The sequence below is a fragment of the Balaenoptera borealis genome, assembly GCF_965194805.1.
Source record: "Balaenoptera borealis genome assembly, chromosome: 5".
NCBI classification, from domain to species: domain Eukaryota; kingdom Metazoa; phylum Chordata; class Mammalia; order Artiodactyla; family Balaenopteridae; genus Balaenoptera; species Balaenoptera borealis.
This window is the reverse complement of record NC_138862.1, coordinates 75,647,391-75,675,379: the sequence shown is the minus strand read 5'-3', so window position 1 is coordinate 75,675,379 and position 27,989 is coordinate 75,647,391. Positions and strand designations below refer to the sequence as shown.

The 27,989-nt window shown below is 44.8% G+C and overlaps 1 protein-coding gene and 1 long non-coding RNA gene across 3 annotated transcripts in view; both read right to left on the bottom strand.

Moving 5' to 3' along the window:
* The window catches only part of MB21D2 (Mab-21 domain containing 2), a 113,205-nt gene that overhangs the window by 45,190 nt on the left and 40,026 nt on the right, over positions 1-27,989 (bottom strand). The gene's annotated exons all lie outside the window — the stretch shown is intronic.
* Positions 20,722-22,022, bottom strand: LOC309629243. Its single transcript, XR_014244949.1, has 2 exons — positions 21,831-22,022; positions 20,722-21,770 (listed from the first exon to the last, which is right to left on the bottom strand). It is a non-coding gene; the product is annotated as an uncharacterized lncRNA (long non-coding RNA).

Sequence of the window (27,989 nt, the reverse complement as noted above, 5' to 3'; positions counted from 1 at the left end):
AATCGTTTCCAGTTCTAACTCTGGAATTAAACTAAAGAAGTAAATGGCTCACTTCTGTTTCTCTCTCTTCTTCACCTGTTTAAATATAACAAAACTCTTGTCAGTTTGAAGGTTTACTAGCCTTGATCCTACAACTCATGGTGAAAAACCTGCCCTCCTTTGGAAGACCAAGAACAAAGTGGTGAGAAAAGCCCTCCCTTGGACAAAAAGCTTTGATTACAGGATGTCACTATTTTTGGAATGTTCTTAGCACATTCCCTATGAAAAACCATTATATCTTCCCCTCCTTGGAGCTTGAAAAAAATGTCCTACCTCTCCTAAGCTGGGGTATCTCAGAGGTGTTGGAGTGAGGCAACAGTGATGTCAGAGAGTGTGGTTATATGCTCTGATTTGGCTTTGAGTGAATAGACTTGGGGCATAAATCAAGAGACCTAATTATAAACATAGCACCATTCTTCCCTGGACCTCAGCTTCTTCTATTATTAAATAAAGGGCATTACTCAAAGGTCCCGGTTATCACTAGCATCCTGTGACTCTAACTTTGACCCTACTAACACAGAGAGAAAACCTCAGAGCTTGTTTCTGGGAAAGCAGAGAATGGACCAGATATCTAGAGGGGGGTTTACTGTCTGTTCTGCCTCTGCTATAGATGCCCACGGGTGCTCTGCACCTAACCCTGGCCACTGCTTCACAGTGGACCTCTAACACCCAAAGGTAATCTGGACGCTTGTTATGGGCTGAAGTGTGCTCCCCTCAAATTCATATTTTGAAGCTCTAACCCCCCAGTACCTCCAAATGTGACTCTTTTTGACCCTAATCCCAGCAGACTGATGTCCTTATAGGAACAGGAGACTGGACACAAAGAGACCCAGAGGAAAGGCCATGTGAGGACACATTGAGAAGCCAAGAAGAGGGGTCTCAGGAGAAACCAAATCTGCTGACCACTTGATCTTGGACTTCCAGCCTCCAGAACTGTGAGAAAATAAATGTCTGTTGTTTAAGCCACCCAGTCTGTGGTATTTTGTTACAGCAGCCCTTGTCAACTAATACAATGCTGAACTGATTCACCTGTTTAGATAAGAACTTGGATCTTCTTGTCTATATCTCTCCTTTCTCCAATGAAAAGACTTCAGTTCTAAAGCAGGAAAGTAACTTTCCCAAGGTCACACAGGTACTTAGTGCCTGAAGAGACACTAGAACAGAGCTTATAGAGGGAAATAGGTATATTCAACAGCCTGGACTTTTTCCTTAAAAACAATCCATGTCATACAATAAAACACTGAAACATATGCATCAAAAAACTCATACCCAGTGTACAGTCATAATATGCTTGAGTGACCAATTATAAATTATGGTATTTCAATGAACTGAAAACGCATGTTTAAAACATGCCCTGTTTTACCCAGAACTCTGTCAGCATCCAGGAGGTATTAGGACTTCTACTCTAGAAGGCTAACAACTTTCCTCCAGGGAGTGCTCACCTTAGCTACTGACTTTCCTTTGTGCTCTATTCTTTCCCAAAGGAGCCTCCTGAAGTCTGTGTACAGGGAGAGACACTCAAACATAAGCATGACTGTTTTTGAGACTAATACCAGGCATGAGACTCAACATTTGCACTGGAACCCATCTCCATTCTCCACTCCTGGTCACACACAAGACCTGACCAGGCAGTCCCCGGGTCCCTGGGCTGACATGGGCTCCATGCCAAACCTGAGATGAGGCTCCAGGGGGGACCTAGCTGCATGTTCCCCCACCACAGAAGACGGAGGCCCTGAAAGAGAACTCAGATGAAATTATCCATAGCAAACCTTGATTATCAAAACTGGCTTAAGGAAAAAGGGAAAGGTTCTAGTTCACTGGTTCCTAAATGGACATGTTCAGGGCTGTCTGCATCTGAATCATCTCAAAAGGGTTTGGTTTTTTTAAAAAATATAAACTTCAAAACCTCATCCTTAGGCTGTGCTATTTCACGGGTCTAGGGTGGGGCTCTGGACTGTGTATTTTTAGGTGATCCTTGGGTGAGTATAAAATTTGGGAAATACTCAAAACCGCTCTACACTTTTCAGAGTTGAAAGAAAACAACTGAGAAGTAGCTGGTGTCTACAAATCATAGTTTATATCATTGAGTCATTATCACTAACTATCACAAACATCATAATCTTGGAGTTCTTTGAGGTACCATCCATCTATTTCTATATTAGCTTACCAACTGTTAGATAACAGAACATCCCAAAACTTAGTGACTTGTAACAACAAACATTTCTTATCTTTCAGTTTCTGTAAGTTGGGAATTCAGGTGTGGTGGGGCTGGGTATTTCTGGCTCAAGGGTTTTCACGAGGTTGCCATTAAGTCACTGGCTGGGGCTGCAGTCATCTGAAGGCTTGACTGAGGCCAAATAATCCACTTCCAAACTGAGGCCTCAGTTTCTCACTGACTGCTGGCAGAGGCCTTAGTTCCTCCCCACCTAGGCTTCTACATAAGACATCCTATGTGTCCTCATGACACGGCAGATACCTCCCCTAGGAGCAAGTAATCCAACAGAGAGAGAAAGGAGGAAGCCACAGTGCCTTTCATGACCCAGTCCCTGAAGTTACACATTATCACTTTCACTTTTTTCTATTCATTAGAAATGAGTCACTAAGTCCAACTCACATTCATGGAGAATAGGCCTCATCTTTTTTTTTTTTTTAATAAATTTATTTTTATTTATTTTTATTTTTGGCTGCATTGGGTCTTCGTTGCTGTGTGCGGGCTTTCTCTAGTTGTGGCGAGTGGGGGTTGCTCAGCAGTTGTGGCGCAGGGGCTTAGCTGCTCCGCAGCATGTGGGATCTTCCCGGGCCAGGGCTCGAACCCGTGTCCCCCACATTGGCAGGCAGATTCTTAACCACTGCGCCACCAGGGAAGTCCCGAGGCCTCATCTTTTAAAGGAAGTATCAAAGAATTTGTGGACATATTTTACACCACTACAATTTCCAATATATGTCATACTCTGAGAATGGAATAGAAATTAGAAATACAGAAGCATCTCTGGTCTTGACGCTGCCCTCATGGAATCTGGGAGCAGGGGTAGAAGAAAGGACCAGGGTACCCAATACATTATTCTCCTTTTATGAAGTCAAGCTAGCGAACAGTCTGTTAGGTTAGGGGCAGAGGCACATAAATGTAATAAATTAGAAGGCAAAAAGACTTGGGTGTGAGACCCGACTTGCCCAGCTTTAGCTCTGTACCTCACTTAGCCACTGAGCTACTACCCTCTTTCTTTACAAAATGAAAATTATTTATTACTCAATAGTGGTGAAGGGGCAGAGACTCTACAAAGGCAAAGAAGATAAAATCCATGACAGTGCGGGACAAACAGCAAAGTGCTAGACATATTAATCATTATGATTACTAGCATGTTTATTATAAGCAAAGGTATGCACACCAGAAGGTGATGAGGCCAATATACCCAGGTCACCTTAATTCCTTTTGCAAGGCCCTCTCTGGATCTGTATACCTTCCTTCTAGGTGCAAAGCAGCCCCTTGGCACTCTCTAAGGAAATCCCACCCACAGGGAAACTCATCTCCCTGCTCTCAATTCTTTCTGGCGGACACCTCCTACCTGTGCTGTTCCTAGCAATTATGTCTGCACCGGCCCTGCAAAATGTATCTAAACTGCTTAACGCTACCTGATCAGGTAACGCCTCTCAAGGAGTTACAACTGTGCCCCTGAATTTGTAAATGCCCATTCATATTGAAGGCGAGAGTGAGAAGAACTGCAAATAAATATGGACACAACTAGAAATATTTTGTGCTTGTGGGTATGTCTACATATACATATTTAAGTATTATTTATCTAAACCTGCTATATGCAAAAATAAAACAAAATAGTGAGACAGAATTCTACTGTAATCAGAATGGGAACTTCCTTGGAGCTCTGAAGAATCTGATTCAGAGCACGGCTGCCAAAGGAAACGTCAATCTACACAGAAAATAAACTTATAACCACTGAGGTGTAGGAACGCATCTGAGAAAGCTCATTCCCAATTCTTTTTCAAATCTCTTTCTCTTCCTCCCCAGGGTTTTCTGACTCTTTAAAGAGATCCAAGAAATTCCACCGTTTGGGGGAAAATCACTGTGGTAAGGCATGTAATATTAAACCACCCCGTGGCCTTGAAAAAAATAAAAAACAAAAAGCATACCCACGCAGAGATAAAAGAAGAGCTTGAAAAACAATACTCAAAACTCTTCCAAGCACTGAGGCCTGGAGGACATACCTAAATCAAAAGTATTTTTTTTAATGTATCTTTAGTTAATAAGTCAAAAATTCAAGGAGCATTACAAGAATAAGTGTAAAGGTCCCCTGCAGACATAAAAGGCGATCATGAGAGGGAACACAAAAACTGGAGGTGTTCAAGTTTTAGAAAGCCACCTGCCGCGCTCCCCTTTTTGCAGAGAATAAAGGGAGAAGGGCTGAAATTAGAAACGCTTATACTCATCCCACAATTTCAAAGTCAACTAAGGGGGACAGAGTTTGTTCGAAATGAAAAAGAAAATCAAAGCTCTTTTAATTCAACCACCATAACTTTGTGCTTGAGGGTACAGCAAGGACTTTTCCTTTTTGCTTTTTTGCTTTTCTTCCCTCCCCACAAACCCTCCACCCTCCCTGTGAAGTTAAGTCACAGTATCTGGGGCAATTGATCAGGAGTTATTCCCATTTAAATTATAGCCCAATCCTACCAAACCTAAAAAATCTAGAGTTTGTTCTCAAAAGCCTTCGTTGTTTGAAACAGATGAGCAAGGTTTTGCGGTAGGAAGTTTCTTGTGGTGGGAGGTGACAGGCTGGATCTCCCCAGATGACCAAGTAAGAAAAATCCTGCTGAAAGACAGCACTGGTAAGGGCCTGTCAAGCGACCTTGTCCAGTAGAACAGCCAGATATCAGAGGCTTTGATGAAGCAATTGCTGAATAAATGAAGGCCTAGAAGACCAGGTTTCAGTTGATTAGCACAACCTCTTAGAAACTTTCATATACAATTTGGGATTGTTACATACAAATATTTCCTGCAATCACTGGGTGCTGCTGAGTTGTCTCTTAATTTTCACCAGAGCTTACAGACAGGAAGCAGGTTGTAGAAAATATTTTACAGAAATCAGAATCAGCAAACCACATGTATAATGGAAAGAAAACAGGTTTTAGATCTGAAGGACCTAGGGCTGAATTCACAAGCTCTGCCTCATAGTAGCTGATTGATTTGATTTACATAGCTAAACCCCCTGGGCCTTAGTTTCTTGCATTTCCTTCCCCCCACCCCCCGCTTTTTTTTTAAAGCCAACAGTTTATTGTGAAGACAAAATAAGCATCTCCACGAAAAAGTACTTTGAATGAAGTAATGACGCCACAACAGTGAATGACACCAGCTTCTGATCTTCCACAGTTCCCAGGCTAGCTGGAAAAACAGAGTATATGAATGCAAAAGACAAGGCAGGTACAGTAACCAGCCTCCAGGGTGGCCCCTAATGATCTCACCTTCTGGTAGTCACATCTTTGAGTGGTCACCTCTCACAATGTACCAAGGCGGGTCAATGTGACCAACAGAAGTGATAGTTTTCACTTCCAAGATTAGGTAACAAAAAGGCATTTCAGCTTCCATCTAAGTTGGTGTTCCTCTCTCTCTCTCTCTCTCTCTCTCTGATCACTCACTTTGGGAAAGCCAGCTGTCATATCATCGCACAGCCCTCTGGAGAGGACCAAGTGGAGAAGAACTCAGGTCTCTGGCCAAAAGCCTCATAATTGAGCTTAGAAATGGATCCTCCAACCTCAGTCAAGCCTTCAAATGACCACAGCCCTGGTTGAGAAACCCTGAGCCAGAGCCACGCACCTACCTAAGCCACTCCCAGATGCTTGACCCTCTGAAATTGTGGGAGATAACAGATGTTTGTTGTTTTAAGTTGTGGAGGAACCTGTTACACCGCAATAAATCACTAACGCAGTAAGTTACAATGAAAGTTGCAAGGTTTGGAAGAGGAAGAAATACCTGAAGGCTGGGAGTTGTTTGTCAAAGAAGTAAGTTTGGACGGAAGGATGAGTTTGACAGGTGAGGGAGCAGCACTGGGTTGCAGACATGAGTGAACGAGGCAGAGAGGCAGGAAAGCATCACACAGGTTCAACGGGCGGTGCGGAGAGAGACAGGACGCCAGCCAGGGCATCTGCCACTTCTAATTCAGACCGTGGAGGGTGAGTACAGATCCTTGAGTAAGGAGATGCCTACGCAGTAACTAGGGCTGAGAGTTCCCACTGGTGGGCATGTAGTAGAAGATGCATTAGCTACACAAAACCAGAGGCAAGGAAGTCAAGCGGGAGTCTTCCGTAATGCCCCAGGGGAGGAAATAAGGAGCTGATCTAGAGTGCAGCTGAAGTTAAGAATGGAGAGAAGAAATGAATGTGAGATACATCATGAACATGGTCCACCATGTCGAGCATGGCCGTCTGCCAGAGCCTGAGGTGTCTGAATCTCCACTTGGTCATTTAATCTGTGTGCAGAGTCAGTTACATGCCTGAGGACACGACTACCACGGGACACATCCTTCAGTCATTCATATAACATGCTGTTCTGGCATACGACACATTGCACTACGAAATTAATGCCATAAATATCAGAGATGATTTAGACACAAAATTAGAGTGAATGTGTAAGCTTTGTTTCCTCTTAAATCACCTCGACTGCAAGAATGGACTCCAAATTACACTGTTATCCTTAATAATGTCAAATACTAATAAAAGAGGACACTGTGTAAGTGACACTCAGAAAATTCAAAAACAATCCTTCACGCCAGCGATAGGTCGGAGGAGGAAAGCCCTAAGAAACAATATTAGTACTATCAATCTCGCCCAGTCATCTATGTAACAGGAGAAAAATCACCAAAATGCCAATGGAGATTCAGACAACATTTACACTGTGGGATCCCTGGGGTTCTCTGGGAAGTGACACTATCCAATTACTCAGAGGCTGCCGAAGTTGCTGCTAATGTTGAGAGCGGTGAGGGCCATTCTGGTGAAATTACAGCAGGACGGCTGACAAAGGGGCCCCACCCTTTGGCTGACTGTCTTTGACTCACAGAGTCTCCGAGGGCCTGGAGGAGAGACAGCAGCGTGCCACACATGGTGGGAAGAGCACACGTGGCCATCCCTTCCCAGACCTACAAGGCTAGCGCCCATGTGCGGGAGGTCGTCTGGCCCACACCCTTTTGACAGCTAGGGAAACTGAGGCTGAGAGAGACTTAAGCGAGACTTAAAGCTACTGGCCCAGGTCGTGCAGCCTAGAGAGTCGACTGGGACTACATCCTGGTTTCTCTAACCCCCAGCCCAGCACTCTTCTCGCTTCCTTCCACCCCCATGGTGGTCAGCAAGAATAAGATGAAGGCAGATTCTCTGAGCCTCCAGGGAACGCACTGTGCTCTGACATTCACTTCCACCCGGAAGCAAAACCGGAACCCTCCAGTTCAGCACACTTTGAGCATCTACCCTACACCCAGCACTCTGCCAGGTCCTGTGAGGTAGAGATGAGTCTGTGAGCAAATGGAAGCAGGGATTGGGGCACTTTCGTGGAGGCAGAAGATGGTCATAGCTGACTAACCGAAGGCTGACTATCACGGGCGAGGGGAGAGCAGACTTACTGGAGAAGGTGACATTCAGAGTGCAGCTAGGGTCCTAACGGGGAGATGGTGGCAGAGGCCATTCAGAAAGTCTGGGAAGGCCATGGCGCACGTTGGAAGGCTGGCGCTAGGGAGGCCCGAGAAGGAGATGGCTGGGAGGCCACGGTGCACGCTGGAAGGCTGGCTCTAGGGAGGCCTGAGAAGGAGAAGACTGGGAGGCCAGGTGCACAGGGAGGCTTGGAATTCCAAGAGAAATGTGAACTTTATCTCTCAGGCAATGGGGAGACACGGACGCTTTTACAAAGGGAGTAACGTGATTCAACCCCAGACAGGGAGGGGCTCCATCAGCCCCATCTGTAGCTTGCTAAACGAAGATCGTCTGTCACTAAGGCTGTCCTTTCAGGGGAGCTACAAAAGACAAGAACTGAAAGCAAGCTCCTTCCGGTGTTTGACATGTCCTAGCAGAATGCCGATTAGCCTTCCAGGGAGTGAAGGTGCTAAGCACCCAGCTTCAGGAACCGTGCTTCTCCTCCTGCTGTGATGACACAGGACTGTCATCACCACTTCGGGACAGCTCTGCTAACACCATGCCGTATTGGGGCGGAAGAGATGCCAAGCATTCTACTCGGCTCAAAAGCAATAGAGGTAGGGACGTTTGCGCCTGAAAATTGGACTTGATAAAGTCACAGAAAGAGAAGCATCTCTCTATTTGGGAAACAGTGAAATCTGCCAAAGGGCACATGTACAGTACGTACATATAAACAACTATAGCTGGGTCAGGGAAGAAAGAGCTCCAGACGTTGGAAGGGGACGCCTGTATTTCCATCCTGGCTCTGCGACTTACCAGCCGCCTAACCTGCAGGTTATTTCACTTTCCTGAGCCTTGGTTTCCTCATCCGTTAAACAGAAATAAATGCCCTCTTCTTTGTCCACATGTCAAGAAGCCTGAGGGAGAGAGGTGCTCACGCAGTGCCCAGCCCAGGATGTAAGCAACCAGAGCTACCCTCCTAGCAGAGTCGGACAAGCAGCCTCCTGAAATGGACTCCCCCTTTGCAGACTGAGTCCCAAACTGCCAGCTTTGGGCCAGAGCTCTTGCCCTCCCAGCTCTGGAGCGACCACTCTCCATTGCTGATTATGAAATATGCTGCTGTTGTCCAGGTTTTGATTTCTGCTCAGTTGTGTTCCTTCTAGTTGTGCCTCCCTTGGTCAGAAACCTACACTGAAACCACCTGAATGGGGTCCTCCCCACCGGCCAAGTCTCAGGAGACACTTTACCCCGTCCCAGTCTCTGCGATGGTCAGGCCTGGATACACAATGCACATCGACATTCAAGTTTATTTTACCCTTGGAAGGAATGGGTTTAGACAATTTTTGTTACCCCAGAAGGCTAGTTAGTGCTCATGTGATTAACTCCCTCTACATTCCTTGCCTTGGTGTGAGTGGATGCCCTCAATCATGTGGTTACTTCAGAGACATCAGCACCTTTTCCCTAAAACCTTTGGCAATCTCCATTCACCTCTCCCCACCACGGTGCTGCTCGCCTTGCCCTTTCCTGCCCTTTCAAAGACTGATGGGCAGATACACCACACTGCTAACATGATGCCAAAGCGCCCATGCAATCCAGAAACACAGGTGATGAGGTAAACAAAATGGCAGCACCCACTTCTGTTCCCCAGCAGATCTCTCCCCTGTCATTTCTCTCCTCTGGCAAGTGGAGCCAGCAAAACCCCCTGAGGGAGACGGGGTGGAGGTTTAAGTGCCTCTGTGACAAAGCTCCCACGTTCCGACAGGCTGGGGACCCCAGAGGGAGATGAAATGCTTCAACACCCTTCCCTGCCCATGACCCCTTCCCCAGGTTAACCCCCAGGGCCCCATTCCAGCCTCTTCCTTCACAAGGACACCATTCACACACGGCCCATGTTTTGCCTTAAAAAAGAGAAGCCTGAATAAGTAAAGAGCCCCTCTTTGATCTGCAGGAGAAAGTCTACCTCCAAGCCTCCCATCCCTCAGCCAGACGGTTGGCAACGTCTTCCCTCATTTCCTCCAGAGGGAGGGCGACAAGATTAAAGCTCTGGCCCTTTAGTTCTCACTTGGAACTTTTACAATGGGTTATTAACAGCCTCTTAACAAGAGCGATCCTCTACTCACCAAAGATTTGACTGCTAAGTAAATCGGATTCAAAAGTAAAAGAAACACATGTATTCATTGTCCTACTTCCTTGGGAAGCTCAGAAGTTGCAGACTTAAGTGATGAGAAGCCTAAAGAACTGTAAAAGAAGGATTATAGGGTGACTGGCGCTTTCTTCAAATGACATAATTTACTGAGTAAGGGGTTTTTTTCCATATGTAATTAAGAGCCAGGGAAAAAGCAACTCCAACCACTTCATTCGTTACTAGTCTCAGGAAGAACATTACACCATCCCTAACTCAGGCGATGGCCTGTGAGACTTTGGTATAGGCAGCTGTGTGCATGGGACCTTGATTCCTGCAAACATTTTTGTTAAATGCCAGTTAATTTAAGCTCTCCCAGATGACCTGATTTCAGGGTTCCCTGAACCCCTTTATTTGGAGGTAGCAACCAGAGCCCAGATCCAGGGAAGACTAACCACATGGAAGCAGAGTCTCCGGGAATCCCCTGGGAGAAGCCATTCCTGAGTCTTCACGGTCTCAGGGTCACAGAGTTGGAAGGAATCTAAGGCTTTATTAGTCCCCAAGACAATCGCACAATTATTTGTCAAAACAAGATCCAGATGATTGGGTCTCAGAGACCCAATATTACTTTGCTGATTAAGGGTTGAAAATAAACTCACAATCAGGCAAAGGCATAGGTTCTCCATTTAATTATCCAGAGATTAAGAAACATTAGACCTGTCAGACCCAATCTTTTGGGACATGCTTGACAAACGTCAGATTGCTCCCTCCCTAAAGTCAACCAAAGACACTAAAAAGAAGAGGGGCTTTTGAGTAGATTAAAACTGATTCTAAATCTTGGCTCTGCCACTAACTAGTAGTTAGGCATCTTGGGAATGGTGTCTCTCAAAGGGTAATTTTCCTCATTATGAAATAGAAATAATAACAATTTTCATGAAGAGTTGGGATTAAATGAGATAGCACATGACAGGATGTCTCTTGATACATAGTAGGTACTTCATCTTCCTTCATTCCCAGGTTATACAACAATGGAACACCGTAACACCCCAAATCAGAGTTCTTGCAGGACAAACAATTCCCAATTCAACACAGCAGCAAATCAGTTGCTCAGACTTTTTACAAACTCAGTACCCCATCAACCTAGTCGACAACTTACTTTTCACTGACTACAACACCCTAAAGCTGTTTGCAGAGCACTGTCTTCCAGGGATCTAGAGATGGAAATGATTATTTGGACACTATCTGAAAAATGTAAACAGTTGCATCCATTTAACATGGGGTTGAAATACTCTAGCTGAATCAGAGCAGGCAAAATTGATAAACAAAAATGAAAATTCCATCAACCAGATTCAAATAGAAACTCCATTTGGGCTTAGTTTCAAAGTACTGTACACTCTCAAAAATAAAATATAAGCAACCAAAATATATTTATGTCTACAGCTGTGACATTAACATTAGCGGCAGCTTGTTTACATGTCTCAGCCAAGAAATGCTCGTCCATCTGGTCACATACCCAGCATTACACACATATTTTAAAGTTATGCAAATATTTCCTATATGAAAACACAGAGGTTATTTCATGTAGACAAATCTGGAAGAAGTCAAGTGCAAATATGCTGCAAAGATACTGCTTAACCCACAAAAACTGACATTTTCCTTTCAACCTGCCAGTTAAATGCCTGCTCTGCTTTCTCATTCATTCACCCACCTCTACAAACGTTTGCATTGACATTTTGCCAAAGAGTTATCCCACAAATCCCTAACGGGGAGGGGAGAAGGGAATACAACAATTATACATGAATTTCAAACACTGGAGGTGTCTTCAAAAATATTCTGGTCCAGAGAAGGCCCAACATCAAGCCAGACTTTTAAAAGTGACATCAGTACTTTAATATTATTATACATTTATGCCACAAGAGGCTGTCCATTCATATAGGAGATAATTCCTGACCCACTTCCTACTCCAAACAAAGTAAGTTGAGATTGTGACAGACCCACTATTTTGCAGACTAAAAGTATACTTCTGAGTTCATACTTCTAACCTGAACAAAACCTTGTAAAATGGAATAAACCAACCTACAACAGTTTAATACACTAGCATCCAGGAGCTACGTACTGTGTGTATGTGTGTGTGTGTGTGTGTATATATACATATATATATATGTATATATACACACACACACACACACACACACACACACACATCTCTATTTCTTAAAGTATACACTTAAGGTATACAAATGATTCAGTACTAATTGCCAAATCTTCCTAGAATAAAATCCAAAGCCTGGTCACGTACAGCCAGCAGCAGGAAAACCCATCCCCATGACCATGGCATTGGATAAGCTTCTGCTATAGAAAGTGTTATTTCCCCTTGAGGCTCTGATTGACCACAGACAAGGAAAAGCAAACGTATTCAGAGGGCCCCTGGGAGCCTAACAGAGAACTCTGGAATTCCCCAACTTCTGGATCCACCACAGTTATGATTTTTTTATTTCTTGAGTAGTTAATCTGTCTACACAAAGAAGTGTACTTAACGTATTACAGATTCAATACCATTATAAGATTCTCAACGCTGCAGCCAGAGAGATCATTTTAAAGCACACGTGCAAATGTGTCACTCCCCTGTTCAGTGCTGAAATGCCATCCCACTTAGAGGAAAGGCTGGAGTCCTCCCAATGGCCAGAGGGGTGACAAGCCTTGCTTTCCCACCACTTTCCTCTGCTGTGCTCACACCAGCTACACTTGCCCCCTTGCTGCTCCTTGACCATCTTTAGAATTCTGCCCTGGCTGGAAGACTCTTCTCCAATGTTCTCACAGCTCATCTCTAACCGTCTGCAAGTTTTTGCTTTAGTATCACCATCTTACTCATTCAAAATTGCAACCTCTTCCCATTGCCTTTTACCCTGCTCTACTTTTCCTTTTTTTTTCATGACACTTACTGTATTCAATAAAAAACAAAATGGGACTTCCCTGGTGGCACAGTGGTTAAGAACCCACCTGCCAATGCAGGGGACACAGGTTCGATCCCTGGTCTGGGAAGATCCCACATGCCGCGGAGCAACTAAGCCTGAGAGCCACAACTACTGAGCCCGCATGCTGCAACTACTGAAGGCCGCGCACCTAGAGCCCATTCTCCACAACAAGAGAAGCCACTGCAATGAGAAGCCCGTGCACCGCAACGAAGAGTAGCCCCCGCTCGCCGCAACTAGAGATAGCCTGCATGTAGCAACGAAGACCCAACACAGCCAAAAAACTTTTTAATAAAAATTTTAAATAAATAAAAAACAAAATGATAATTTATTATCATGTCAATTGTTTATTGTCTGTTTTCCCCTGCTGGAATGTTTAAGTTCCAAGAGAGTGGGAGTCCTTCCCCAGTTTGTTCAATGATGTATGTCTCAAGTGCCTAGAACACTTCCTGATGCATAGTAGGGCCTCAAATATTGGCTGAATGAATAACTGAACTGCCAGAGACGGAAGTGCTTTATGACAGAACGACTCCCTGGGGCTCTGACTAGGCCTGAAGATTCCATCTCCTAGGGCGTTCACTCTACAATGCCACAGGAAAGGACTTGGACAGGACTCCTGGAAAGGACCCCAGGCAGATGCTGGACAAAAGCTCAAGCAGAGTAACAGAAAGATGGACAGACTTGGACAAGACATACACCGCCCAAAAAGCAAGCATCTCATCCCTGCAGGGTTCAGCACCTTCCAAGGCACCCTACTGCATGGACTCTTCAATTCGAGGTTTCAATTCAAGGCTCTCCAATCTGGCACCCAGCGTGGTATCTCATTCACTCCATCACTCATCACATGTGTGGTGAACCAGCCACCAATCTCAGCCCTGCATGTGCTCCTCTACATGCCACCGAAAGAGCTGCTTGTCCCTGCCTGCCCCCAGCCCCACCCACGTGCACAGACTGTCTGGGAACCTCAGGCTCAGCCCCGCCCATTGCCTGAGTCAGCCATTGGCCTGGGTCACTTTTGCTGACCTAAATCCACAGTGCACCATCATCCAAAGCGCACGTAAGAACGATTCAGAGTACAACACACATTGTATCAGCCACCCTCAAACCACGAGCCACCCCGGCCTCTGAGCTACTGACCCATACAGCAGTTTAAGACTTTTGTAACCTTCTTCCATGTTTATAATCACTTTTAAATGCTTCATATCCTCTGACTTGTAATGCGGGTGGGGGTTAAGAGCACAGACTGTAGTTAAAAACAAGCCTGCTCTGCCAGTTACTAGCTGTGCCAATTACTAGGTTTACAATGGTGATTGCAAGTGCACCTACCGTAGGTTAAGTGTGAGGACAGACAAATTTAAGAAGGCAAAGCTCATGGAACAGTGAACATAGAGACACCCCAAGCAAATACTCAAGATATTACTCCCATAAACGAAACGGAGTATATCTACACAATGGAATATTATTTGGCTATAAAAAGAAATGAAGTTCTGATACATGCTACAAAATGGATGAACCTTGAAAACCTGCTAAATGAAAGAAGCCAGACACAAAAGGCCACATGTTATATGATACCATTTATATGAAATGTCTAGGATAGGCAAATCTATATTCAGAAAGTAGATTTAGTGGTTGCCAGGGGTTGCTATGGAGGAGGGAAAGGAAAATGACTGCTCATGGGTATGGGCTTTCTTTTCAAGGTGATGAAAATGTGCTCGAATTAGAGAGGGGTGATCGCTGTACAACGCTGTAAGTAGACTAAAACCACTAAATTGCACACTTTAAAGAAAAAGGGCATTATCCCTCCTCTTCCTCCTCTATGGCCTCCAGAACTATGCCCAAGTCTTATCACTGTATCCCTCAAACTCCCCAACAAAAAGCAAGACAAACTAAACATCAAATAAACTAAGTAACCAATGACAAATGCGGAGCCAAAATTTTCTAGGAAACATCAACAAAGACTAGAACAACTGAGCAGCTACAAGGAATGATTGGCCAACTTGGGCCAAGTTTGGTCTCCCAGGCATTTGGAGTCAGGCCAGCACACACTCATTCACTGAGGCTGAGGGTCAAAGCAGGTTGTGCCAACAGGGGAAATGATCAAACAACAGAACTTGGATGCATCAGTTCAGGATTAAAAAGGGGGGTGCGGAGGGGGAGCCTATCTCATCCTTTCAGTTGGGGTCATAATCAGAGTCCTCCATCAGCATGCCCAGCCTCAATTTTCAATATGCAGACCTATTTATACCGCCTCCCTTTAATCAATGTAATGACTACAAAAATAAATGAACTGGAAAGGAGGGTGGTAAGGACAGAATGCACAGGAAACAAACTGGCACGTATTTCAAAGCAACAGTTTCTTTTCTGGAACCGGCGGGCAGTGAAGAATTCTTAAATATATTCTAGCACTCAGCTGAACCATCCTTGCCACCCTCCCCATACACACGTTCTAGAGGTCATTTTCCCCACAGAAATTTTTTAAGGAGGAAAAAAACAGAGGAAGGGGAAATGCACTATAGTCTCAAATAAGAAAAGGAAAATAGTGTTTTTATTTTATGATGGAGAGAAAAAAGAAATGTTCTTTCTTGCATTTTCCAGACTCCAAAGGCTCTACATATAGGAAATTTAAAACAATTAGAACAAAGAAAATGTGTCAATATGGCCGACATAATTAGAAGATGGATAAAGAAACAAGTGAAGCCCAGTCATCCAGCAAATCTTCAAGCTGTGCCTTAGAATTTTCAGAATTAACTCCTCACCATAGACTCTCTGGACAGTCTCTCCAGGTCACTTTCATCAAGATGCCCATTTTCTCTGCCTGTAGCAATCTTATTCCATTTCCAAATTTCTCTGGGTTTGCCTGTTTCTATTTTCCAGAGCACTCAGAAATCCAGATTCTTAAAAGTGCTTCCGTCTCATCGTCTCTGATTTCTCTCAGCTACTTTTCTTTCCCATTATCACCCTGAATCCAGCCCTCAACATCTCCCTCCCCCTGAGACTATCTGAATCGCCATTGACCTGGTTTATCTTACTGTATAGCTCTTTGATCCATCTTCCCATACCCCAATATTTATAAATAAATGAACAAATAAGCAAATGAATGAACACATGTGTGCATACATGAGTGAAGCCTGAAGTCCTCAGCCTGACCTTTAGACCAATCACACCCACATCCGCTCCTCTCCCACTTAAGGCCTCTTGACTCCTCACCTCCACACCATTCCACAGCCGTTCTATTCCATCATGACCCTGTCAGAACTCAACACTCCTTTCTCTGCAGGGCACTTCTGTGCCAAGTGGTTTTTCACACTAAGGTAGCATTTAATGCCATGTGAGTTTTATCATTTGATGCTCACCAAGTTTCAGTTCACCACAAATGTAACCATGTCTTATTTACAATTCCTTACTGAGTACCTATGATGGGCCAACACAGGGGTTACAACAGTAGTATCGGGGTTACAACCTGAGCGCCGTTCAATAAATACCCACTGACTATGTCAATGAATAAGGGACCCCAACAGAAATAGGATGTCTGCGGACATTTATTTTGCACTATGCTAAATGACAGGCATTATACTAAATGCTTCAACTACGTTTCTGGGTGTGTGTGTGTGTGTGCGCGTGTGCGTGTGCGCGTGTGCGTGTGCGCGCGCTTTAATTAAATCCTCAAATGATCTCTCAGGTAAGTACCATCATTTCCATTTTACAAATAAGGAAACTGGGGTTCCAGCTTCTAAGATCAGAGTCAAAACGCAGCAGTGCCAGGATTCTGTGCGAGGTCTGTTGATTCCAGAACTCATTCTCTTGAACATTAAACTCCTCTCCCTCGTGCCCTCCCCCTTCCCCACCGCCTACCATTTAAGGGATAGAAAATGGAGCTTTGGAGAAGTTGTAAAGCAAGACAAAAACGCCAGAGAACTATGCTCAGAATAAAGGAAATCAGAAGAGCTTCTGACTGTACTCAGGTGGGGCTGCCCCCACCACGTCTTATCAGAGGGCAGGTTTGAGGAGGTGAGATGTGGGATACCTTCCTTTAGCACAAGCCCTGGAGCCTCCGCACTTGGCTTTAACCCCCAGCTTCCAGACTTTTTAACACTGTGAGCTGGTGCAGACCACTTCAGCACTCTGCGTCTCAGCTACGTCACGGATTCAGTGAGAATCGCAATGCCTATCTCACAGGAGAAATGAGGAAACATGAGGGAATCCAGGCCCTAAGCACCACAAGGAAAGAGATCCAGTTTACCTTTTTCACAGCTCTACCCCTGCCCCTGGCACTGCACTTGGCACATTTTCTGAAGCCTGAATCTCTTGTCCACTAATAACCTGCTGCCTACGTGATATCTAAAAATAATGAAGACATCATCGGCATATTCGTCATCATCATTATTATTACCACCACCCTAAAACATAAGGAAAAAAAAATTAAGCAAAAATAAATTAAAAAATAATATCCTACAGCAGGCAAACAGGAAAAAGAAGTATTTGCATTTCGTTACAGCTACCATGACTGCACACTTTTCACAATGGAAGAGATATAAAGGAAGAAAAGAGAAAGGCCAAAAGAAATATGAATAAATAAAGAAATCTAACGGATATCCTAAAATGTGTAATCAAAAAGAACAGGCCTTGGAATATAAATTGAAAGATCTGCTCAGAGAGAACCGATTGAAAGCCCAAATTGAGCAGCCTCAGCAATTTGTGGGAGAAGAAATATTCTGAAATGGCATAACCTAGGAACAAAGAACAAAGCGTTTTTATCTGGCTCCCATACGATTAAATGAACCTGCCAATTCCACGTGGAAGACGGGCTTTAAAGAACTGCAGTTGAGCCGAGGGAGCATTCAAAGTGAGTTGGAATTCATTAGACGCCAGAGGAGAAGCAGCCGCAGATTTCTGAACAGGCCTCTCCAGCCCAGGCCAGGAGGAGCCCGAGGCAGCCCAGAGCTGGCTGAAGACTCAAAGGAAAACCACTCTGTGATGAACCCATCCAGCCTGTGCATCTTACCCAGCTCCTGGGCTCCTTTCCTCCCATAGGCATTGCCAGTCTACATGTCCAGTATCGCTGAGGAACTACAGAAATGTGGCTAAAGAGGAAAAAGCCCGGCTGCAGTTAGGAGGGCATGAGATCAATTCTCACTCTGCCCCTCACGCAGAGAGAGGAGGGAAAGTCCTCCCTCTGAGACAGTTTCCTCACCTGTGAGGTGGGAGAAGGCGGGAGGAATACATCACATCAGGATATCGGTTCCTAAGTCAATGGGCAAAAATCAAATATGTTAAAAGCAGCCCTGCACGTATACAGACAAAACTATAACTGAAAAAGATACATACACCCCTGTGTTCACAGCAGCGCTATTCACAATAGCCAAGACGTAGAAACAACCTAAATGCCCATCGACAGATGGATAACGAAGATGTGGCGTATACAATGGAATACTACTCAGCCATAAAAAGGAACGAAATAATACCATTTCCAGCAACATGGATGCAACTAAAGATTATCATACTATGTGAAGTAAGTCAGAAAGAGAAAGACAACTGCCATATGATATCACTTATATGTGGAATCTAAAATATGACACAAATGAACCTATCTATGAAACAGAAACAGAATCACAGACATAGAGAACAGACTGGTGGTTGCCAAGGCAGAGGGGGTTGGGGGAGGGATGGAGTGGGAGGTTGGAGTTAGCAGATGCAAACTTTTATATACAGAATGGATAAATAACAAGGTCCTACTGTATAGTACAGAGACCTATATTCAATATCCTATGATAAACCATAATGGAAAAGAATATTTAAAAAAGAATATATACATATATTATGTATAACTGAATCACTTTGCTGTATAGCAGAAACTAACACAATATTTTAAATCAACTATACTTCAATTTAAAAAATATTAAATCTAAAAAAAAAAACTAAAAAAATATTAAAACTGAAAAAAAAAGCAGCCCTGGATATCCCTACACTCACCCAGATGGTAGGGTCAACATGTTTTAATGCATATACCATGAGAGCACATGGGACCTGAGGCCAAAGGAGAGTGCACACTTCTGTCTCCTTCTGCCATCTCCTGCCCCTGAGGACACTGCCTCCTGGTGGGACTCCAAGTCATCAGCACCCTTTAAATTGCTTGCCCTCTTTCTATTTTTTTCCAAGTCGTATTATTACACTTCTGTAATTAAAGGGCACAAAATATAACATCATATTATAAGTCCTGCCTCGATCAGAGCGATGTCTGAAGACCAAGAGGGTAAAAGAGACGTGAAACCACTGTGAAAACAACCAAGTGCTTTACAGTAATATTATTCATCTCATATGTTGTGAACTTCCAGTGGACTCACGGAGGAGTATTTCCAGGATCTAACACAGAGGCTGACAGATTTTCCAGGCACTCAATAAATAAAGGAGATCAATGGATAAAGTTATGAATCAGCTAACCCTCAATTTAGTATCATCTATTGCAGGTTATAAATGGGACAAGATATGTTCCTGGACCTATCTCGTAAGTACTCACAATCTAGCTGGAGAAGACACGCTCTCAGGACACACAGGGCTGAAGACGATACACCTGCAGATGCTACTTCCAGGACACAGACCACAGCATAGGCAGGGGAGAAATTTGTGAGCTGGACTCACCCGCAAAGGATCCTACACAGGATGACACTTGAACCAGGATTTCATAGCACAAAATGGATGGACTATGGATCTGGGAGAGCTCTTAAAAAGTCAGTTATTCAACTCCATTATTTTAAGGTTGAGAAAACTAAGCTTTTGGAAGGGGCTCTTGGGTAGTGGGCTCACACAGCAATGTCAGCACCACCACCAAAGACCATGGACCCTCGCTGAACAATACTGCGCAATACAGAATAGGTCTCACTTCACCTCACTGGGAACAGCAGTAAAACAAGCCTGGCCATCAATCTTTACTCCAAAGTCACTTATTAAGCACCAAGAGACAAAATGCTAGACAGTGTGGCAAGTGTGTGCATACACGGACACATACACACGCTCTCTCGTGTTTCTTTCTTTCTCCCTCCTCCCTCCACCCCCCCCAAAAGGATTCCTTGCCCACAACAGAGCTAAGAGAGTGCCTGAAGGTCAGTCAGAGAAGAAGGCAGAATTTCCATCTTCATGTCCCAACTCAAGTATCACCTTCCCAGTGAGGCCCTCTCTCCTGGACCATTTGACTAAGGACAACCCCATCCCTGCTCCACCATCTGACACCCTATGCATACATTTTTTCTCTCTCTCCCCTGCATAGGATGGAAGGGCCATGGGCAGTGATCTCTGTCCGTTTTCCTCAGAGCTTCATCCACAGCACCAAGTGTGTATTAGACACCCAATGAAATGTTTACTGAAAACAATCAATAAACGCAGAAATCAGAGGCTTCATGAAGAAGACATCATTTGCCCTCATCCTGAAATGATGGATGGTATTCAGGAAAAAAAAAAAAAACCCCCAAAACACAGATGCTGACATGAGTAGGTGTCAGAGTAGACATTACAGGTGGAGGAAGCAGTGTCACACCAGTGAGGGGTTCCTTGTCCTAAATGCAAGATGATTAAAGAAAACTAAAGCAGAGATACCGTACAAGGAAACCCCAAATGTCTGGGACAGTATATACACATAATTCTGTATAAATAGAGCTGGAGGGCTACCACCCAATCTCAGGAGGCCACTTTGGTAGCCCCAGTCTCACACAGACCCTGTTAAAAAGCAATTCAGCTGGGGAGGTGGGGAGGGTAGGGGGAGAGAATGATGCTTGAAGCCACTGAATGTAGCACAGGCTTTCAAGCTGTTGTTCACGAGGCCAAGTGTTTCCCTGAGCCAAAGCGCTGCCCCGCCCTTCACTCTGCCTTGGCCAGCCCAGAAAGGCCAGCCAGGGTCTCTCCTGCATTGTTTTCCACCCCCATTTCAGGTTCATGCCACAAAACTGGGCAGAAACTCACGGGGATGCAAAGGGCTTTTTTTTTTTTTTCTTTTCTAGTTATTTTATTTATATATTTTTTAACGCTGCAAAGACTGATTTGGGAAACAAGTAAATCCGAAAAGGAGAAAAGTCATTAGCATGCATAAAAAATAAAGGCAGTAGAATATTGATTGTGGCAATTTAGGAAAGCTGGCACAATGTACCTCTCCAATTCACAGGAAATTGAGAGAAAATATAGTCCACATTGCATATTAAATGGAGAGAACATGGCCTCAGGATGCAGGCAGTTGCTGAGTGGGCACAGACAGCCTCTGTGCCCTGTCTGCCTGCCCGCCCCAGGGGCCAGCACCGCCAGAGCCACCCAGGACAAGCAGGCGACATTACCAACGTCTACGGCCACTTTTTCACTTATGTCCCTGACTCAGAAGGCAGCCATTTCCCACAAGTAATCTAAACACATCTGAAATAAATCCATAGACACTCAGAGGGATACAATCGATGTTCTAGTGAGGAAGGTTTTAAATACCAATTTTATTTCTCTTTCTTTATTCTGCAAACAAAAGCAGATTGGTAAATAAATAACGTAAGCTGATGATTTCTGAAGCGCTGGAGTGGTTTAGAGGAAAGTGCCTTGAACGAAAAACCAAAAGGTTAAACTTCGTTCCTGCTTTGGGGCAGCGCACACCAAGTGACCTTGGGCAAATCATTAGGCTTCCTTGGGCCTCAGCTTCCCTTCCTGACTGCATCTTACTGAGAATTAAATGGATACTATTAGTTCATTGAATTGTAACAACCCTCTGAGTTGATACTATTATTAACCCCATTTAACAAAATAATTTTTCCAAAACTCACAGGCAAGAGGAAGAGCCGGGCCTCGCTGGACATTTGGTCCTGTCCAAAACATCCATAAGACATTAGGTCCACGCCAAAAGGTCCTTAAAAGCTGGTCCTGGGCTTCCTTGGTGGCGCAGTGGTTGGGAGTCCGCCTGCCAATGCAGGGGACGCGGGTTCGGGCCCTGGTCCGGGAGGATCCCACATGCCGCAGAGCAGCTGGGCTCCTGCGCCACAACTACTGAGCCTGTGCTCTAGAGCCCGTGAGCCACAACTGCTGAGCCCACGTGCCGCAACTACTGAAGTCCGCACGCCTAGAGCCCGTGCTCTGCAACAGGAGGGGCCACAGCAGTGAGAGGCCCGCGCACTGCAACGGGGAGTGGCCCTCGCTCGCCGCAGCTGGAGAGAGCCCGCGCGCAGCAGCGAAGACCCAACGCAACCAAAAATAAATAAATAAATTAAATAAATAAATTTAATTTTAAAAGAATAAACATAGTTATAAAAAAAAAAAAAAGGCTGGTCCTATCCAAAACGTCCATGAGCATATTTGTTCCATGCCAAGTGGTTTCGGACAGGAACAAATATCAAGAACCTTTGGGTGTGGATCAACTGTCTCCATCTCCGTGGACATTTTGGACAGGACCAAATATGACCGAATATCAAAAACCTTTTGGCATGGACCAAATGTTTTATGGACCAAATGTCTTATGAGCATTTTGGACAGGATCAAATGTCTGCTAACTGAGCCAGGACTGCGAATCCGCCTGATTCCCAGTCTCATGTCCTTAATCCAAACCCTATACTGCCCTCAGGTGATCATCTCCAAGCCCCTTCTGGTTCTGACCATCTAAGGCACTCATTTATTCATCTGTGTAAATTCATTCAAATAGAAAGGGTTGAGGCCACCAGAGTCTACTTGCATTCAAATAGCACCCAAGTATGGGAGAAGACCTCCCACCTAACGGTATGAAAGGTGTTTTCCACCTCAGTAGCAAATCAGAGAAGCAGTGAAAAGCTCCTTAAAGCCCCAAATCATATCTGGGTTCTGTTCTGATTAGCTGTGTGGGGACAGAGAAGCAGTACCATGACCTCTAACAAACACCCATTTCTAGTGACAGCCCCTCCTATCACCCTCCCCCATCACAGTCTGTTATCATCCGACATTATCATCCAACATGCAATGACAACTCTGTGATAACAGTTGTTTTCATAGGCTGGGGCCACAGGCCAAGTGCAGCAGAGAAAAGTATAATCACACTAGGGCCAGGCCCTGCTCTAGGGGCCAAAATGCTAAATGAGAAGAACGGAGCTTAGCAGCACCACATGCAACCGAGAATAATTCAAACGTTTCAAGGGGGTGTGATGACCACTAAGATTGTGTGACTGAAGCTGCATGAACAGAAGTGGATTCTCTGGAAGTAGATGTGTCTGCTTGGATTTGTGCCCACACTACACCTGGAAGATTCTCATTTCATTTCACCCAACGCACTGACAAATAGGAAGTTCCATTAGTGTGGAGGAAGCTTGGTGATGAAACTATACCTGGACGAAGACTTGAAGAAACTGGGAAGATTTAGAGAGGAGAAGCCTTGGAAGCCAGGAGCACCATCTTCAAAGCCTGAAAGCCCTCCCTCCTCCCTCGAGAGGAGGACGCTTACTACTCCATGTTCACCCTGATTGCTGAATGATGGAGATGGCGGGAGGGAGAGTGGGCCCCCATTAGAGAAAGAAATTCCCCAAAAGCTGCCACCCAAATATAGAAAATTTGCCTCTGGAAGAGTCACTCCCCAGTGCTAGAGGCACTGAAGCAGGGGCTGGACAACCATTGAGAAAAGAGGCTGAGGAGTTAAGGAGTCATGATTCCATAAGAGGTCAAAGTGCAATTTGGGATGAATTGTGTCCTGCAAAAAAGATCAGGTCCTAACCCCCCAACTCCCTTATCTATGAGCATGCCCTTATTTGGAAATAGGGTCATTGCAGATGTAATCAAGTGAAGAGGAGGTCCTTATGAATTAGGATGAGCCCTAAATCCAATGACCAGAGGGAAAGCTGGACACAGACACACACAGAGAAGACGGCATGTTAAGATGGAGGCACACACTGAAATCATGCAGCTGCAAGACAAGGAATTCTAAGGATGGCCAGCAACCACCAGAAACTAGGAAGAGGCAAGGAAAAGATTTTTCCTTAGGGCCTTCAGAGGGAGCACGGCCCTGCCAGCTCCTTGATGTCAGAATTCTAGCCTCCAGAGCTGTGAGGGAATAAATTTGTTTGAAGCCACCCAATTTGCGACAATGTGTTACTGAAGCCCTTCAGAATTGATAAACGTAGCAATCCCTGAACCTGGTGACATTCTATCTATGTCTTAGGAACTGAAAGTTGTTTTCCAAGCGGGAATTTTGATGGAGTAATAACATTAATTTTCGAATCAGAAGGAATGGCAGGAAACTGGTTTAGTTGGGTTTTTTTAAAACTCATTCACTGAGTGCTTAATATGTGACAAAAATTCTGCGAAGCCCTGAGGACACAGGATAAGGAGACATGATTCCTACCCTCAGAGAACTCACCATCCACCTTCTACCATAACTTGACAGATGCCTTTACATCAGTGATAGGGCTGTAACAGAGGCATTTATAAACACAGAGGTAAGCAAAAGAGTAGAATGTCATCCGCGGCAGTGGGCGGCAGGGAAGACTTTTTGCAAAGGTTACATCTGCACTAGATCTTTAAAAAGTAGGTGTCCTCCAGGTGAACCAGATAAGGAAGTGCTTTCTAGACATGACAGCCCAGTACAAAGGCCTTGGACTAACTCCTCCAGATATGGGTAGATTAGGGCCTAAGAAGGGACAAAAAATAAGAGCTATGGGGAAGCATCTTAACCTGTACAGGAAATAGTCTAGGAAACCTCACAAGTGCTTGGACAACCCTGATTCCAATTTTTAAGAGTCCTATTTAATTACCCCCCCTCACACCCAGAACACTATGTCATGTTTATTGTTTCATTTTAGAGTAACTGGAGTGCTAGATTCCTTCCCCCATGGCTGGTTATATACCACCTTGTAGTTCTTTTTTCTTTTTTTTTCTTTTTCAGGGTTTTATTTATTTTTTTTAACTTTTTCTTTTATATTGGAGTATAGCCAATTAACAATGTTGTGATAGTTTCAGGTGCACAGCAAAGCAACTCTGCCATACATATACATGTCCACCTTGTAGTTCTAATGGGGATGTCAACACTTAAAATACTCATGGATGAAAAGCTAGACGCATCAGATGGTTTCCCCCACCAGATTCTGAATCCATTCATTTCTCCTCACTCTGGCATATGGAGATGGGAGAAGCAGAAATGAAACTAACAGCTGCTTCTCAATAGTGGAGGAGCATGAGAAGATGTCAGTGTGTCACACATGACAGCTGTGAGCCCTCTCAGAACATAATTATACAACCTCTGGTGTAGAGAGCTTCCCCCCCCTGCAGAGCACTCTCACGTGTCACTGGGTTTTATTCTTATAACAACCATGGGAGCCGAGTAGCATCTATGAGGTTAAGAGGTAGCCCAGGGGTTAGGTGAACTGCAGGTTGGAGGCTCCCCCAAGGTTAGACCTCGGTCTCCTGACCCCAGGGTGCTCCTGCCTTCATAGCTCTGTGTATTTGTCCTTTGAAGCATGTAAAAGGACTCCTAGGATGGTATACTGGGAAAATGGTTCAGCAGGAGTAAACGGAAACGACTCAACTTACACGAAGAGTCTACTGGAAGGGCAAAAAGAGCAAGTCCTGCTTTCCTCCATCTTATAAGTGAGAGAGATTTCATGCATACCATCAAAATAACTACATCTCCACATTCTGAATGTGGGTGTCTTAAGAAACGAGTTGAGGGTAAAGTAGGAATTGAAGATGTGGGATGCATGTAGCTGCGACAGAGCTCAGGGAGATCTGGTCCAGCAGACCCCTCTAACCCCTTCCCTGACCTGCCACCCCTGCCATGCTCCTATGTTCAATATGTGACTTCTGTGTCCAATATATGACTATATCTGCCTCCTTTAAAAAGCAAGGGAGGTTGCTTGAAGTTGCTGATACCAATGGTAATGAGGAAATCAACTCATCAGAAACTGAGAACAGAGTCATTGACTCTCGTGCCCATGGACTTTTCCTGAAGTATCACTCTATTAAGCTAATTGTTCATTTCCAGGGCTCAGAATTTCTCCCAAATGCTCAAGTTAAGAAAGTAACTGCAAAATTTAAATACAGACTAAAGCTGCAACATACAAGTGTAAACCAGAATCACATTCTTCCTGAAAGAACTGAGAATACTACTGGTGCTGTCTCTTCATGAGGATTAAAAAAACAAAAAGAACATCAATTCGATCTCATCTTCTGGTTTTAAGATGTCTCTCTGATTAAAAAGGGAATTAATGCAAGGAAATAAATGAAGTTTACATTTAATTAATCTCCTTACCTCATCCTATCCTGTAGCCCAGTATGTGTGTTTCAGGGATTTATTTCTGCCTAATCTATAATGTTAAAGACACAGTGCATCTCCGCATACATGCACGCATGCACATATACACACGCACACACACACATGCTCATATCATTCTGAATTGTTATGTATTCTTTTCCAGGTGCCCCAGGTTGTAAATGAATTCTGAACTAACTTAATTGTCTTGCATTTCCATGAAGGCAGCACCTGCTTTTGAGGCACTTGGGTGATCGCATGAAACATAAGGATATAAAAAAACCAATCTGTCCTCATACTAGGTATGAGATAATTCAGAAGGAGAGAAGATACTTCTCATCTTTAGAGGAGTCCACTGGTTTCCTGGGAAGTTGCTCAAATACTAAGCACAACCATGTTTTCTGACCATCTTTCTCCTCCAGCCCCACATACCTAGAAATAGATGTCTCACCCTGTGGGCGGAAAGGTTGTACATTTTCCCTCCTCCCGGAAGAGAAGGGAGAACAGAGAGGGATTGGAGAAACCCATTTCCCTTCCCCCTCATCTCCTCTCCCGAGCGCGTACACACAAGATGGTGTGAAGCCAGGGGTCGGAGGGAGACAATAAACCCAGAAGCTATTGAAATATTAGGTTACGAAGTGACTAACTTTCAGACGGGAATGTCAGTGCCTCACTAATTAGTGGGAGCAGCGCTGGGGTGAAAGGAGGAAAAGGCAGCTCAGATAAGCCAAGCTGTGGAACCCTCAGTCCCTCACACCCGATGCCCACAACCCCTGCAGGGAGGAAAAACGCAACAAGGAATCCTCTGCAGTACAACCCAAACGGGCTCACGGGCTCGTGCTCCTGGCTGTTGGCTGAGGAAGGAGTCCCAGCAGAGCCAAGCGGCCTAAGGCTGATGCAAAGCGGCTCCCCAGACCAACAAGCGGCATCTTGTCAGCATCTTATTTGCAGAGAGGAAACCCTACGCCCTGGCTTCCGCTGCTCTGGGCCCCATGGCTCACAGATGGCACAAGGAGAGGCAGCAAAAGGTGGTGAGGGCAGGCATTCTGGCTGGAGAGGGTGTGGACTTGGTCCTGGTTGTTGTTTGTTTCCATGTTATTTCTGGAAAGAGGGCTCTTGAGAAATGAGGTCAATCACTGCTTCCTTTAGGGCTTCAGGTGCTTTTATTTTATCTATGAATGGAAGAGGACCGCTCCCCTGGAATCTAGGCTGACTCTGCCACCACTTGATCAACAGAATACCATGGAAGAATGCTTTGCGGGCTTTCAGGCCCAGGCCTCAGGAAGCTAGCAGCTTCCACTTTCAGCCTCTTGGAGCATTCTCTCTGGGAACCTTCATCTTCCGCATAAGAAGTCTGACTTGGAGGCTGTCATGCTATGACATAAGCCAAACTAGTCACAAAGAAAGACTAGAGGTGGGGGAGAGGTTGGAAGGAGCAAGGGAGAGAGGTGTCTGGCCAGTTTGCAACGGAGGTACAGAAATCATAGAGCAATTATGAGCCATCCCCTATGTACACTGTCTGAATTCCTGTCTCGCAGGTTCGTCTAATACAAAAGTCGTTACTTTAAGCTACTAGGTTTTAGGGTAGTTTTTCATGCAGCAATCAGTACCTGAAACAGGGACCTATAAAAGCCCTTCCAGCTCGAACAACTCTGATTCTGTGACCTTCATGCATCCTGGTGGTCCTCCACTTCTTACTCCATCCTCGCTAGGGCAGCCAAATCCGGAAGGTGAAAGGGTTGGGTGCATGTTTATGGTGAACCATCACTGTCTGCGTCCATCCTCCCCATAGCCCAAGAACAAGATTTTCATTTGAGGAACCACCCCTTCCCCACTCTCAGTCCACATAAAAGGAAGGGATTCACCTTCCATTGCTCCAGGGGTAATCCCACCCCCTATCTCTGCCCCTCAGCCTGGTCATCCCTCTGAGTGATTGCTTCAGGAGTGGGTAACTGATTCACTCAGAGCCAATGAGACATAAATAAGGCAGAGGTTCCCCCCATGAACTTGAAACAGA